The following is a 16,034-nucleotide window of genomic DNA, read 5'->3' on the forward strand; positions in this document are numbered from 1 at the left end:
TTTTTTCATCCATCCTTGGATTGCCCTGCTCAAGACTGCGGGTCCCCAAGGAAAGTGTTTGGCCTATCATGGGACAACTGTCTGACCTGGGCCAGGGTAAGGGGGTGTACCTTGCTCTACTATCCCACAAAAAGACACCCAAAGGGAAAGAGGAGATTCCCCCAAGAGAAGCTTAGGTTCTGATAGGAAGTGGGAAAGGATGTTGGATGGCCATGAAGAGACAAATGCCACTAGAGCCTTGAGGACGCACAACCGCCAATGATGTCTGACATTCTGCACATCCCAGGAGCTGGCAAACTTCCTCCCTTGAAAACTGCTTCCCTTCCTGCCAAGATCCCCTCCTCACCATCTGGCCCCCGGATGCCCCACAGCCATCTGGCTGCCCTTTCCAAGTCTGTGGCTAAAAATGTTGACTCCTGCAACCAGAAAGGACTTCAGGATAACCTTTTCTGTGCCCTTCTGAGTTGGAGACAGCTGATCAATAACACAGTCAGGCAGCACCATGTGGGGTCTAGAGGCTGCATGTCTTGTCCTAAGTCACGGCCAGTCATGCCCAGTGTGTAGCAGGCGCTGATGACAGGCCAGGCTCTGAGCTGGACACTGTCCACGCATCCCTTACACAACCCACCCAGCCATCGTAAGTGGTAATTTTATCTTTTCGGTGCTTACAGATGAAGATGCTGGGGCTTGGAGAGGTTAGATAACTTGTTTAAGGCTGCCAGCTAATAAATGGAGAGTCTGCCTTGGAGCCTGGGGCCCTGCAAAGTCAAGGCCAGTGATCTTAACCACCAAGTAATACTGCACTGAATACAGAGGACATTTTCCCCTCTTCACTTGGTACAAATAAGGACACAGGAGGGGTGGCCCCAGAGTCTTGAGGAAATGGTGACCACCCTCCCAGAGAGGGAGCAGTGAAGATTCACCATCATCTGTCTAGTACATGCTTTTGTAAAGGTGTTCATCCTGGGAGAACGTTTGCCTGTGTGCTGCTGAGAGGAGAGTTGAATGTGGTTGAAAGACCCCCACTGCAAGGAATGGGCCTGCTCCGCCCCTCAGTGGTTTGTGCCTCAACAAAGCTGCAGGATATTCCCAAGTCTTGGCTTTCTCATCTGGAAAATGAGAGAAGGAAAGACCTTCTTATCCCCTGTATGAGTTCTCTTCCATGTGTTGCAGGGAGTCTGTCCTACTTGCGAAAATTGTCTGTGCTCATGGGGAGGGGTGAAAGTGGGGCCAGGTGTAAGCTCATGTGTGGGGGTTGAAGATGAGGGTAGGGGCTTGGTAGTAAACTTCTGTGTGAAGGAGTGATGAAGACAGGGTGGGATGAGGTAATAACCCCTGACTACACTTCCCAGCACTGACCAGGGCACGTGTGCACATCTGGGGCCCCTTGTGCTGTGGCATCCAGAGAGGCAGACTCCACAGTGAGGCTTGGAGCTCTCCAGGCCACCCCATAGTCCCATAAATGACCCCCAAGTCCATCCAGCTCCTTTGGTCCAATCCTGAATTTGGCTTTGCTAAGCCACTCCCAGATTCTCTCAACACGGACCCTGCTCCCTGCCTCATAGTTCACAGAGACTCTAGAAGCTCTGTCTTTGACTTTCCCAACTTCCCACTCTTCCCAGGGTCACTCTGTCCTCACCTATCCAAACCCTGAGCTTTCCATGGCCCAATTGTATCAATGATCCTCTTCTTGGAGTGTGTCCAGTCAATGGTGAAAATATGCTGAAGCACCCCTTCTGTAATGACTGACAGATAAATGTACAATGTCTTGGACCTTTCTTTTAATTCTCCCAAATCTAGCCAGACATACATGGCTTCTTCTCTTTCTTCCAATTCTTAAATGATGTATACACAAAAATTTTTTTAAAAAATTGTTCTGTATCAAAACAATTTGGCTTAAAAAGTTTGTGGAATATTACTCAGCTTTGAAAAGGAAGGACAGTCTGACACATGCTATAACATGGATGAACTTTGAGGGCATTATGCTAAGTGGAATAAGCCAAATACTGGATGATTCCACTCATATGAGATGCCCAGTCAAATTCACAGAGACCAAATGTAGAATGTAGGTTGCCAGGGCTGTGGGGGGAGGTTAAAATGGGGAGTTAGTGTTTAATACAGACAGTGTCTGTTTGGGAAAATGAAAAATTTCTAGAGATGGATGGTGGTGTTGGTTGCATGACGATGTGAATGTGCTTAACACAACTGAACCATACACTTAAAAATAGTTAAAATAATCAATTTTATGTTATGTATATTTCACCACAATAACGAAAAAAGCTCGTAAAGCTTATAACAGGCCGGGTGCGGTGGCTCACGCCTGTAATCCCGGCACTTTGGGAGGCCAAGGCAGGCAGATCACGAGGTCAGGAGATCGAGACCATCCTGGCTAACTCGGTGAAACCCCGTCTCTACTAAAAATACAAAAAATTAGCCGGGCGTGGTGGCGGGCGCCTGTAGTCCCAGCTACTCGGGAGGCTGAGGCAGGAGAATGGCGTGAACCCGGGGAGCGGAGCCGGCAGTGAGCCGAGATTGCGCCACTGCACTCCAGCCTGGGCGACAGCGAGACTCCGTCTCAAAAAAAAAAACACAAAAAAACAAAAACTTACAACAAAAACCACGTGGCGGCCCCATGTCACCTGTCTGCATACAATCCCTGCTCCCCGAAGGCAAGGCAACCAGTTTAAACTCTTAGCGTTCCCCCGTGGGTACTTGCATTGGTCTGAAGAACAGGCTTATACTGTTATTTCTTCATTTTTTCAGTTTGAAATTTTATCTAACTTCCTCTGATGGAAGACAATAATTTAACTCTTGTATAAGCCTCTTTCTTTCCCACAGTCTACACACACACCCACATACACAAACACACACGTGTGCACACACTCACACATATACAAACACACATGCATGCACACACGCACACATTTTCTCTCCCTCTAGTCTCTCAACTCAATATTCAGTATTTATATTATTATGATCATACAAATTGTTTTTAACAGCTGGGCTTTATAATGTCCTCTGATTAGATTTTCTCTCATACAGCTCTTTGTTTTCCTGGGAATTTATGGTGACCTTTTTGCTAAGTTTTCTGCAAACTTCATTAATCATCCCGATATTTCTGAAAGAGGAATGAATCTCTGTTTACTGGTGGAGTGTTTTTTTTTTTTTTTTCTTTCTCGGAGACATGCCTCCCTAATCGCTCTGAATTGTTCCATGCACTCTGGGCCTGCTGCCAGCTACTACTTGGGGACCTCTCTTCCCCACCAGCCTGGGAAGTCACCAGTCCTCCCTGCCTTTGATGGTCTGTTGCATTCTTTTGATGAAGTGCATCCTCCAGCAGCTTCCCCGGACTTTAGGTTTCTGAAAGCACCTTCTAACATCATACTCAGTTGGTCGTTAGTCTGGGAATTTCATTCCCACAGTTGGTAATAATTTTTCTGCACAATATTCAAAAGCTTTGCCCCCTTGTTTCTTAACTTTTTGTCTTTTTTTTTTTTTTTTTAGACGGAGTCTCACTCTGTCACCCAAGCTGGAGTGCAGCAGGGCGATCTCGGCTCACTGCAACCTCCGTCTCCCAGGTTCAAGTGATTCTCGTGCCTCAGTCTTCCAAGTAGTTAGGACTACAGGTGCCCGCCACCATGCCTGGCTAATTTTTGTATTTTTAGTAGAGACAGAGTTTCACCATGTTGGCCAGGCTGGTCTCGAACTCCTGACCTCAAGTGATCCACCCACCTTGGCCTCCCAAAGTGCTGGGATTACAGGCGTGAGCTACTGCACCTGGCCAACACACCTGTTTATTCTTGTTATTGTTTTTCTTCCCTTGCATATCCAACATTCCATTCATCTTTTCTGCCTGAATAATACTCTAATATTTCCTTTAGGGAGGTTAGCTGATAAATATTGTGTTTTTCTTTGCTCAAAAAAATCTTTATGTCATTTTCAGAGCAGGGATACAGGCTATTCCAAGAGGTATATATAATCTTCAAAATCAGAAGATTAACTGATATGTTTTACTGTGTTAGAGGAGATTTTTACTGAAAGGGCAAAGAATCGGAATTCAATTAACAGAAAATGTCATCCCAGTTTGGGAGGGATGACTGATTTCACAGACCTGAGGATGCTGAAAGCTAAATATCTTCAGTGACAGAACCCAGAGAAGCAATCTGCCTCCCAAGGTGACCCTAACCCCGGAAGGGCTCAGGAATTGGAGGCACTAGAGCCCAGCAGGTGGACCTTTGTCATGGAGCTGGAAACAGAAGCCCCAGTTGAAATTCTGTTTCCAAAGCAGAAAGACTCCAAATCCTTTCTGCCATGGAGTAATCCAGATGAGAGAGAGGTTTACCCCTTGAGAGGCTGATCCAGAGGAAGTCCAGACTTAGGAGTATCTGTGATGGTTGCTCAACGAGAAATAGTGGAATTCACTCATCCATTCAGAAAGCATCTGTTGAATGGATACAGTGTACATGGCACAGTAACCCAGCTAATTTTTTGTATTTTTTTTTTCTTTTGAGACGGAGTTTCGCTCTGTTACCCAGGCTGGAGAGCAGTGGTGCTGTCTAGGCTCACTGCAAGCTCCGCCTCCCAGGTTCATGCCATTCTCCTGCCTCAGCCTTCTAAGTAGCTGGGACTACAGGAACCCCCGCCACCACGCCCAGCCAATTTTTGTATTTTTAGTAGAGACGGGGTTTCACCGAGTTAGCCAGGATGGTCTCGATCTCCTGACCTCATGATCCGCCCGCCTCAGCCTCCCAAAGTGCTGGGATTACAGGCGTGAGCCACCATGCCCAGCCCCTAACTTTCAATGTTACTGTTGAGAATTCCAATGCGATTTTAATTCCCTATGCTTCGACTCTGTCCTTCCCCCCTCCACGCCCCACCTCCACAGGAAGCCATGAAAAGCCTGCAATTTCACAATGTAGTCCCTTGGTGAGAGTCTTGGTGTTGGGCGCTTGATGGGCCCTCTCTGTCTATAAACTCACTGCTTTTGCTCTGGGAAATTTTCTCCTCTCTGTCTTCTGAATTCTTCCTTCTTGGACATTGAAAGTTGGACTTTCTAAATCAATCCTCCAACAGATTTTTAAATCTGTTTTCTCCTATTGTCTTTATCATTATCTTTTTTATTCTACTGTCTGGATGAGTTTTCTTTCAATCCTTCTACTGAATTTTTAATTTCTTGGATCATATTTTGAATGTTCAGGCCCTTTTTCTTATTCTTTGAAGTTCTTTTTGGTTTTATACTGTGTTCCCTTTTCGTGCATGCAAAACTGTCCTTATCTCCCTGAGGATAGCAATGACACACACATATAGTTTTTGTTTTTATTTTTGAGACAGAATCTTGCTCTGTGGCCCAGGCTGGAGTGCAGTGGCGTGATCTTGGCTCACTGCAATCTCTGCCTCCCGGGTTCAAGTGATTCTCCTGCCTCAGCCTCCTAAGTAGCTGGGATTATAGGCACGCACCACCACACCCGGCTAATTTTTGTATTTTTAATAGAGAGGAGGTTTCACCATGTTGGTCAGGCTGGTCTCAAACTCCTGACCTCATGATCCACCCGCCTAGGCCTCCCAAAGTTTTAAGTTTTCTTCTGCTCCTAGTATTGTCTCTTTTTCTTTTTCTGTTTGCTTTCATCTATGTTTTTTATGTTAGAGATGTTGCCTCCAAAGTCTGTGGATCTTTAATTACTCATTTGTAAATCAAGAGTGAGGTGACTGATGCTGATTGGGTTCTCTCTGAGTATGGGTGGCACTTGTTGGCTGATGGCTTCATAGTAGGGAGATCCAGAAAAATTTGACTTTGCAGATCACATGCAAAGGGTAAGGACTCCAAATGGTATCACTCATCTCCAGCCAGAAAGTGTAATTGGCTATGAGTGAGCTGGGGTCACAGAACAGGGGAAAGGGATGGAGAAAGCCTCACAGTTTAGCATGTAGGCTTCTCCTTAGTCCTCTCTAGAATGGGCAGGGACTTTGTCTTGTCTGGCACTGTAGCTGTGTTACTGTGCCATGTACACTGTATCCATTCAACAAATGCTTTCTGAATGGATGAGTGAATTCCACTATTTCTCGTTGAGCAACCATCACAGATACTCCTAAGTCTGGACTTCCTCTGGATCAGCCTCTCAAGGGGTAAACCTCTCTCTCATCTGGATTACTCCATGGCAGAAAGGATTTGGAGTCTTTCTGCTTTGGAAACAGAATTTCAACTGGGGCTTCTGCTTCCAGCTCCATAACAAAGGTCCACCTGCTGGGCTCTAGTGCCTCCAATTCCTGAGCCCTTCCGGGGTTAGGGTCACCTTGGGAGGCAGATTGCTTCTCTGGGTTCTGTCACTGAAGATATTTAGCTTTCAGCATCCTCAGGTCTGTGAAATCAGTCATCCCTCCCGAACTGGGATGACATTTTTCTGTTAATGTAATTCCGATTCTCTTTGTCCTTTCAGTAAAAATCTCCTCTAACACAGTAAAACACATCAGTTAATCTTCTGATTTTGTTTTTCTTGAAGATATACCTCTCGGAACCCAGGAGGCAGAGGTTGCAGTGAGCTGAGATCGTGCCACTGCATCCCAGCCTGGGTGACAGAGTGAGACACCGTCTAAAAATATCTCTCAACTGGACATGGTGGCTCAATGAACCTGCAAACCCAGCACTTTGGAGGCTGAGGTGGGAGAACAGCCTGGGCAACGCAGTGAGATTTTAATTTTTAACAACAACAAAAAATTAGCCAGGTGAAGGGGTGCACAACTGTGGTTTCAGCTACTTAGGAGGCTGAGGTGGGAGGATCACTTGAGCCCAGTAGTTTGAGCTGCAGTAAGTATGATGGTGCCACTGTACTCCAGCCTGGGTGGTAGCAAGACCTTGTCTCAAAAAAAAAAAAAAATCTTTCTCTCTGAGTTTGAGAATAGACAGGGATGATTCCTATCAACACTTCTATTCACATTTTTATGAAATTCATAATAACTGAAATAAGACAAGTAAAATAAAAGTATATGTATTATAAAGTAAGAAATTAATCTGTTCTTATTCACAGCAGGTGTGCCAGAGTTCCTAGACAATCCAAAAGGATATACAGATAAATCATTAGAATTGATATATGAGTTTAGCAAGTTTGTGACTTATAAGTAGTGGGAAAATGAAGTCTTAAAAAATAACAGCATCAAAAATACCAAATACCTAGGGATAAATCTAATGAATATATTTACAGAGAAAATAATACTCTCTCTACACAGAAAGTAATAAAATATTACAGAGATAAAGAAATTTCTGAGAGAAATAAATAAGGAATATATCATCTTCATGGACTAGAACACACACAGCAAAAAGATACTAATGTGTATATAGATTCAACTCAATCTAAATCAAAATTACTGCACTTTTTCATGGTGGATGGAGGGAAGAGATTAACAAGCCAATTCTAAAATTTACATTGAAAATGTAAAAGGCCAGGAATAGCCAAGCTAATGTTCAAGAACAAAATAAGAGGAATTGCTCTTACATATAAAGATATTGTTAAAAAACATTGTTAGCAAGTTATCGTGATTAAGATGATATATTTGCACAAGGAAGAACAAGCAAACTAAGGGAACTGAAATCCAGAGGAATCCAGAAATCGACTCACACACTTATAGATTCTTGATTTATGACAAAAGTGGCAGTGGTGTTCCTGAGCAGCTCAGAAAGGATGGCTTTGTCAATAAAGCTTCTGAGTCCATTAGACATCACTATAGAAAAAATGAAACTTAGACCCCTATCTTGCACCAAACACAAAATCAATTCTGGGTGAATTACAGATCCAAAGAGAAAAGGTGAAATAATTAACTTTCTAGTGGGCAACAGAAGAGACTCTCTTCTGCTCTCGAAGTAAAGATTTCTTTTTTTTTTTTTGAGATGGAGTCTTGCTCTGTCACCCAGGTTGGAGTGCAGTGGTGTGATCTCGGCTCACTGCAAGCTCCGCCTCCCAGGTTCATGCCATTCTCCTACCTCAGCCTCCCGAGTAGCTGGGACTACAGGCGCCTGCCACCACGCCCGGCTAATTTTTTGTATTTTTAGTAGAGACGGGGTTTCACCATGTTAGCCAGGATGGTCTTGATCTCCTGACCCCATGATCTGCCCGCCTCGGCCTCCCAAAGTGCTGGGATTACAGGCGTGAGCCACCACGCCCGGCCAAGATTTCTTAAGCAGACCTTAAGAAGAACCACAAAAGAAAAAGACTAATAAGACTATATTAAAGTTAGAAATGCTTGTTTATGAAAAGTTGCCATTAAAAAGTTGAAAGGGGCCGGGTGTGGTGGCTCATGCCTATAATCCCAGCACTTCGAGAGGCTGAAGCATGAGGATTGCTTAAATCTAGGCATTGCAGACCAGCTTGTGCAACACGGCAAGACCTCATCTCTATACAAAATTTAAAAAATTAGCTGGGCATGGTGGCATGTGTCTGTGTTACTTGAGATGCTGAGGTGGAAGGTTCACTTGAGCCCAGGAGGTGGAGGCTGCAGTGAGCCATGATAACACCACTGCAGTCCAGCCTGGGCAACAGAGTGAGATGCTCTCTTAAAAACAAACAAACAAAAAGTTGAAAGGCAAGTTATAGAGAAGGAGAAGATATTTGCACACATATAACTGACAAGAGATTTTATTCAGAATGTATAAAGAAATCCTATGAACCCAGTACAAAAATGGGCAATAGACCTCAACAAGATTATGCAAAGAAAGGTTATTAACAAACACATGACAAATGGTCCAATCTAGTCATAATTAGTGAAATGCAAAATAAAATCACAAGATACCCTATACACCCACTGGGATGCCTAAATTAAAATAGAAAAATACTAACAATAATTGTGTTGGTAACCAGATGGTGTAATAGAAAAACATACACTGCTGATGTGAGTGTAAACTTGCACAACAACTTTATCCACTAAAGTTGACATTATCCACTAGAGTTGAAGATACAGACACCATATGAATGAGAAAATCCTCCCCTAGGTATATGCTCAAAAGAAATGTGCACTGAAAGACACATACATGAATATTCATAGCAGCTTCATTCATAATAGATTCAAATGGAAAATAACCCAAATGTTTATAAAGAATAGAATGGATAAATACATTGTACTATTAGCCCAAGATAATCTTATGCAGCATTAAAATGAATGTGCTATAGCTTCATGCAATAACATGAATGAATCTCACTCTCTTAGTCCATTCCAGCCCCTATAACAAAATACCATAAACTGGAGAGCTTATAAACAATAGAAATTTATTTCTCACAGCTCTGGAGGCTGGGAAGTCCAACATCAAGGCAGATGCAGTAACTGGTTAGAGCTCTATATCTGGCTCATAGATGGTGCATTCTTGCTGTATGCTCACAGAGTGGAAGGGGTGAGGGGTCTGTCTCCAGCCACTTTTATAGGGACACTAATTCCATTTATAAGGGCTTCACCCTCGTGACCTAATCACTTTCCAAAGGCCTCACCTTCTAATACCATCACTGTGGGGATTAGAATTTGGGGGAACACAGACATTTACACCATAGCACTCACAAATAGAATATCGAGAGAAAAAAGCTAGACAAAGAGGAACATATATTTTATGGTTCCATTTAAACAAAGTACATGAACAGGCAAAATTAATGCATGGCAAGAGAAGTCAGAATAGTTTGGTTCTTTTGGGGAGGAGAGGCCAGTGCCTAGGAGGGTCCTGCAGGTGGTTTCTGAGTTTCTGCTGTGTTATTTTCTCAGCTGGTGCAGTGGTTACCAGGCATGTTCGCTTTGTTTTAATTCATTGAGCTGTACATGAGGCTTTGTGCACTCTTCTCTGTGTTATGCTTTAATTTTCCAAAGTAAAAGGAAAAAACTAGCCATGAAAAGAAACCATCAGGGTCAGAGACTGTAGCAATGACTGTGACCTCATCAGCTGAATCGTTCTGCTCTGGGCCTGTGCTGGTGGCAGGTACTGCCCAGGCGCTATCTAGGTGCCACCAGGTCCTGTCCGGGTACTGCCAGATCCTGTCAGTTGCTACCCAGATGCTGCCCAGGTTCTGCCCAGGTATTGCCCAGGTGCCACCAGATCCTGCCCAGGTGCTGCCAGATCTTGCCCAGATGCTGTCCAGGTCCTGCCCAGGTGCTGCCAGATCCTGTCCAGGCACTTCCAGGTCCTGCTCAGGCACTGCAACAGCAGCACAGGATCTTGGGGGCCAAAGCATCCCTGAAGCTGCTGCTAGGACCCCACCTCTCTGGAAGGCAGTATTCCCAGGGCCACATCTTATACTTTCAGTTAAAATAAATAAAACAGTTTATAAGGAAAAAAGTTAAAACCCCACCCCCAACCTCACAAACAGCAGCAACAGCAGCGTCAACAATACAACAAACATTAGTAAGTCGCCCTCGTCTCCCCACTCTTCCCACATGGCCTCTGCCTGCTGACACCATCTGCTTGCAAAACAAATACAAACCTGTGGTTCCTTTGCTTCAAATCCTCAGTGAACTCCAAGATGTCGAAAACGTCAAAGCTTCCAAGCACAGTCGATATACAAGGCTCCCCACAACCTGTATCGATCTACTTTTCCATCGTGATCACCTCTCTCTCCCACCCCTCCCTGTTCCTCGCTCCCTGTCCTCATCCTCCATACCACCACCCCACAGACCCTCACAGGCAAACATGCGCCCTCCGGCCACCGAGTGCTCTCTATGGTCTAGCACGTCTTCTAATGTGCCATCCAACGCACTTCCCAACCCCACTGTCTGGACAAGCATTCATCTCTCGCAGTAGAGGTGACCTATCAGCTGGGTTTTTTTGTTTGTTTGTTTGTTTGTTTGTTTGTTTGTTTGAGACGAAGTCTTGCTCTGTTACCCAGGCTGGAGTGTAGTGGCACGATCTCAGCTCACTGCAACTTCCATCTCCTGGGTTTAAGCGATTCTCGTACCTCAGCCCCCTGAGTAGCTGGGATTACAGGTACACACCACCATGCCCAGCTAATTTGTGTATTTTTAGTAGAGCTGGGATTTCACTATATTGGCCAGGCTGGTCTTGAACTCCTGGCCTCAAGTGATCCTCCCACCTCAGCTTCCCAAAATGCTGGGATTACAGGCATGAGCCGCCAAACTGTGTGTGTTTTTTGAAGACTTTTCTCCCTTTCACTGGCCCCGGATTAAGTTGCTTTTTCTCTTTTCTGTTTTTTTTTTCCTTAATTTAAGATTTTGTTTGCAATTCTAGCACATATTACTATGTTGTCATTATTTCCATCTGGCTCTGAGCATGTCTTAGGCAGGAGGAATGTTCAAATATTCCTCATCTGCATATGTCTGGAGCCTTGGCACTCAATAGTTGCTCAAAAAAAATGTCAGTTGAGTTTAACCAAGGAGGGTTGATTGGCCTTTCCATTCTTAAATTTCAACAAGGCTATTTATGCATGTTTTGCCTTGGGACTGAGGAAGCGTAGGCAGAAACGTTGTGAAGACAAGAAAGGGATGGTTCATGGCAGTAAGGAAGACCACTATTTAGAATTGGTGTTGCCAGCTCCTGAAAGCAAGCTTGAAGTCCTAGGCGTGTCCTTACAAGTGAAAGGTGGCAGTTGTGAAGTCACAGCAGGTCAAAAGGATGGCCCAGAGGTAGAGCATTTGACTGAAGGTCAGAAAGTACTTGGTACAAAGAGAGGAACAAAAGACCATGGAAGTGACAGTGTGTGACTTTTGAAGCTAGACAATAAAAGCATGGCAGCTTCCACCTTGGTCTTTTAGATTTATCACTCTTAGGGGAAGCCAACCTCCATGCTGTGAGGATGCTCAAGCAACCCTGTGGAGGCTGATGTGGAGAGGGACTGAGGCCCTCAGCTCATTATCTGCATCATCTTGCCAGCCATGGGAGAGAGCCACCTTGAAAGTAGGCCCTCCAGCCCCAGTCAAGCCTTCAGATGACACAGCTCCAGCTGACATACAACTATAAATGCAAGGAGAGACCTCTAAATGAGAACTGCTCAGTAGCGTCCATCTTGAATTTCTGGCCAATAGAAACTATGGAAGTAAGACATGTTTAGTGTTGTTTGAAGCTCTAAGATTTGCTGTGATTTGTTTTGCAGCATTAACTAATCAAAATACCAGGTGAAGAAGACGAGTAGGGAAGGGCATTTGAGGTAGAGGATGCAGTATAAACAAAGGCTGGGCAAGGAATCACATGTGTCAGGGGAGCAGTGAGAAGGGTAGTGTGGGCCATGGGAGGCATTGAGGGCATGATGGCTGGAGAAGGCAGCAAAGTCTAAATTGCCATGGGCCATGAGTTCCATGGGATGAAGTTTATATTTTGTCCTGTGAACACTGAGGATCCACAAACGGTTTTATTCAGGAGATGAAAATAATCTGCTCAGATTGTTCAGGAATCTCACAGTGTGATCACATTGGACAGGAGAATCCAGTGGAAGGAGTTACAGGGATGTGACTTTAGAGTCACAGTGATTCAGGCAAGAGTACATGAAGCTGTGGCAGTTTGGGTAGAGACAGTGGACGAAAATTTGGAATAAAAATCTATAAGGTTTGGGCTGGGTGCAGTGGCTCTTGCCTGCAATCCCAGCACTTTGGAAGGCCGAAGTGGAAGGCTCACTTTAGCCCAGGAGTTCAAGACCAGGCTGGGGCATCATAGTGAGACCCCATCTCCACAGAAAATTTAAAAATCAGCCTGGCGTAGTGGTACACACCTGTAGTCTCAGCTGCTCAGGAGGCTGAGTTGGAAGTATTACTTGAGCCTAAGAGTTTGAGGCTGCAATGAGCTATAATCAGGCCTGTGCACTCCAGTCTGGGCAACAGAGTGGATTTGGTAACTTTTTGGACTGAAAGGTGAGGTGAGTTGGAAGCAGGGAGGTGAAATACACAGAGGACCCCAGCTTGGAAGCCTTGAGGGCTTGCAATGTTCTTACTATTAATAATTTTTATTTTTATTTTTAAAATTTATTTTAAGAAATAAATTATTTCATGATTATTATTCTATGTAGTCAGTCTTCTCCCCACCAAAGACAAAAAGTTAGATATGCCTAGAAGTTAGAAATTTAAATAGATCCCAGCTGCAGATGAAATTGGGATCAGAAAATAAGGGGAATGGGAAGAAAAGAAATATGACTTTGCACTAGAGATGATTTTGTACCAGTGATTGCCCTGAGGAGTTTGCACTGATATCTGGAGGAAGGCTTTTGCTAGTGGAGTGGGACTATCTCTCCGCGATGCACCGATTTGCCTCCACCCATGTACATATGGAATACAAAGTTCCAGGCCCCCCTCCTCTCTCTTCCCCTCTCTCTGGAGGATGCTGGATGAGGGGTGGTGGGGGAGGGCTGCACAGAGTGTGAGAAAGGATGTGGGAGTCTCTGGCCAGTCACCGCAGCAGCCGGGAGTCTGGGTTGGCTATTTGTTCCCCTTAGGTCATTGTGTCCAGGGGGAAGGGAGGCTTTCTGGAAAGAATGTGTTTAGTTTGTATCAGGGGCGGTGAGAGCCGCATTTCCACATGGGGACGTTTCCTGGATGCATTGCCCTCTGTCCACAAGCAGAAATGGAAGTAGCCAAGGCAGGCGGGTGGGGCCCAGGCAGCAACCAGAGCGGCAAGTGAGAGGCCAGAGGGAGCAGATGGAGCAAGTCCTGCTTATAAGGTGGGTGGAGTCCTTGGCGATGTCGCAGCACAAACCAGCAGGAGTTGAGCTCCTGGGCATAACATACAGGTTGTCCACACGTGGTCGCCTTGCCAGGACCCCAGTTGTCCTGGTTGTGAGGATTCTGAGACTCAGTGACTTGCTAACAATGACACAGATGGCAGGAGGCAGAATCAGGATTCAAACCTACTCAAACGTACCACAGGGTTTCTGCAGAAACAGAGAGAACCTGCTAGAAAAGTCATTGTGAGGCTAGCAAAGCTTGTCTGCTGCATTCTATTTCTTTGTCACAGACAAATAAGACGTTACAGCCTTACAGGCTGGCTTTTGAGGGGTGGGAGAGGAAGAAAACCAAATACTCTTGCTGGATAAAAACGTAAACCATAGGAGACGCCTGGACTTGAAGCAGGAACCTCTTGACGTGTAGGCAGAGGCTCTTCCACCAAGCTATACCCTCTACAGTGGCAGGCTCCTCTCATTAGCGCCTTTCAAGGCTGCAGTCCCACGCCTCTTCTGATCTCTGGCTGTTCCTGGGCTCTCACCTTCGGGGAACTGGTGCTGGCAACACGGCTCCTCGCCCCACCGCCACGACTCACTCACGGATTCACTCCTACACGTCACCACCATCACCCTCCTGCCCAGGTGCCGCTCCCTTTTATGGAGTGTCTCTCCGGGTCCACCTCCCTCCAGCTGCTGCTTTGCGTCCCTGGGGCGAAGGCTGTGAGAGCGAGGCCTGCAGAGCTCCCCGTAACCATAGCTCTCACCTTGCCTCAGGCCCGGGACACTGGCCAGGGAGCTCAAGGCCTCGTCCTGCCTCCTCTGGGATCGAGTAGGACTGCAAGAAGAACCTGTCCGGGACACCCGTTCTCCTCCCTTCCCTCACTGGCCTGACCGTCTTCTCTCTGCAGTTGCTGTTGTCCTGCTGTTAGCACTCCCTGCCCCTCCTCTACTCGGATTCTTATTCCCTGATTCCCATACTGAAAATCGTGGGACTTGCCAGCCTCCATAATTTCATGAATCAACTCCTTAAAATTAATCTCCATATAGATAGATGATAGATAGACAGATAGATGATAGATATACAGATAGATGATAGAGCTATCTTTCTCTGTCTACCGATACAGATCTATCTATCTGTATCAATCAATCTATATCTATCTATCTATCCATATATCCACCCACATCCTATTGGTCCTGTTTCTCTGAAGAACCCTGACTACGATACCAGCTAAACCCCTGTTCAATAACAATGAAAAGATGAGAACCTTTCATTGATAAAAACTGAGAGAATTTGCCATCAGCAAACTCTCACTAAAGTAAATTTTATTGTCTTTTGAGACAGGATCTCACTCTGTTGCTCAGGCTAGAGTGCAGTGGCATGATCGTGGCTCACTGCAGCCTTGACCTCCCAGTGGGGAGGTCCTTAAGAGATCCTCCCACCTCAGCCTCTCAAGTAGCTGGGACTACAAGGGTGTGTCATCATGCCCAGCTAATTTTTTCTTTCTTTCTTTTTTTTTTTTTTTTTTTTTTGGTATTTTTTGTAGAGACAGTTTCACCATGTTGTCCAGACTGGTCTCAAACTCCTGGGCTCAAGTGATCCTCCTGCCTCAGTCAACCAAAGTGCTAGGATTATATGCGTGAGCCACTGTGCCCGATCTAAAGTAAGTTTTAAAGGATATTTTTTCAGGAAGAAGACAACTGTATACAGAAGGAATGAATGATAGGACATAAGAGAATTAGAAAAGAAATTTAAGAATCTGGCTAATGTAACAAACATTAATTGAGCAGAAGACTAATAATACAATAATTATTAATTTATTTTTAAATTGATAATCATGCAGGTATTTGGGCATTAACAAAACAAGGTGAAGCCAAATACTTGCTTTAACAATAAATTGACCAGGTGCAGTGGCTCACGCCTGTAATCCCAGCACTTTGGGAGGCCAAGACGGGTGGATCACTTGAGGTCAGGAGTTCGAGACCAGCCTGGCCACTATGGCGAAACCCTGTCTCTATCAAAAATGCAAAATTAGATGGGCGTGGTGGCGGGCGCCTGTTATCTCAGCTACTTAGAAGGCTGAGGCATGAGAATCACTTGAACCTGGGAGGCAGAGGTTGCAGTGAACCAAGATTGTGCCATTGCACTCCAGCCTAGACAAAAAAAGCAAAACTTCGTCTCAAAAAACAAAAACAAAAACAATAATGAATGCACATTTTTCAAGCACAAATAAAACATTTATAGAAATTGACCATATTACAAGTCTAATTTTAGCACATTATAAAGAATTAGTATAATACAAACCTCATTCTCTGACAAAATGTAGTAAAGGCAGAAATTTGTAACAAATAACTTCTAAATAATCATGTATGCTTTGACAACAGTTGAAAGACTTCTGAATTAACCATGGGTCA

The sequence above is a fragment of the Pan paniscus genome, chromosome 6, assembly GCF_029289425.2.
Source record: "Pan paniscus chromosome 6, NHGRI_mPanPan1-v2.0_pri, whole genome shotgun sequence".
Classification (NCBI taxonomy): Eukaryota; Metazoa; Chordata; class Mammalia; order Primates; family Hominidae; genus Pan; species Pan paniscus.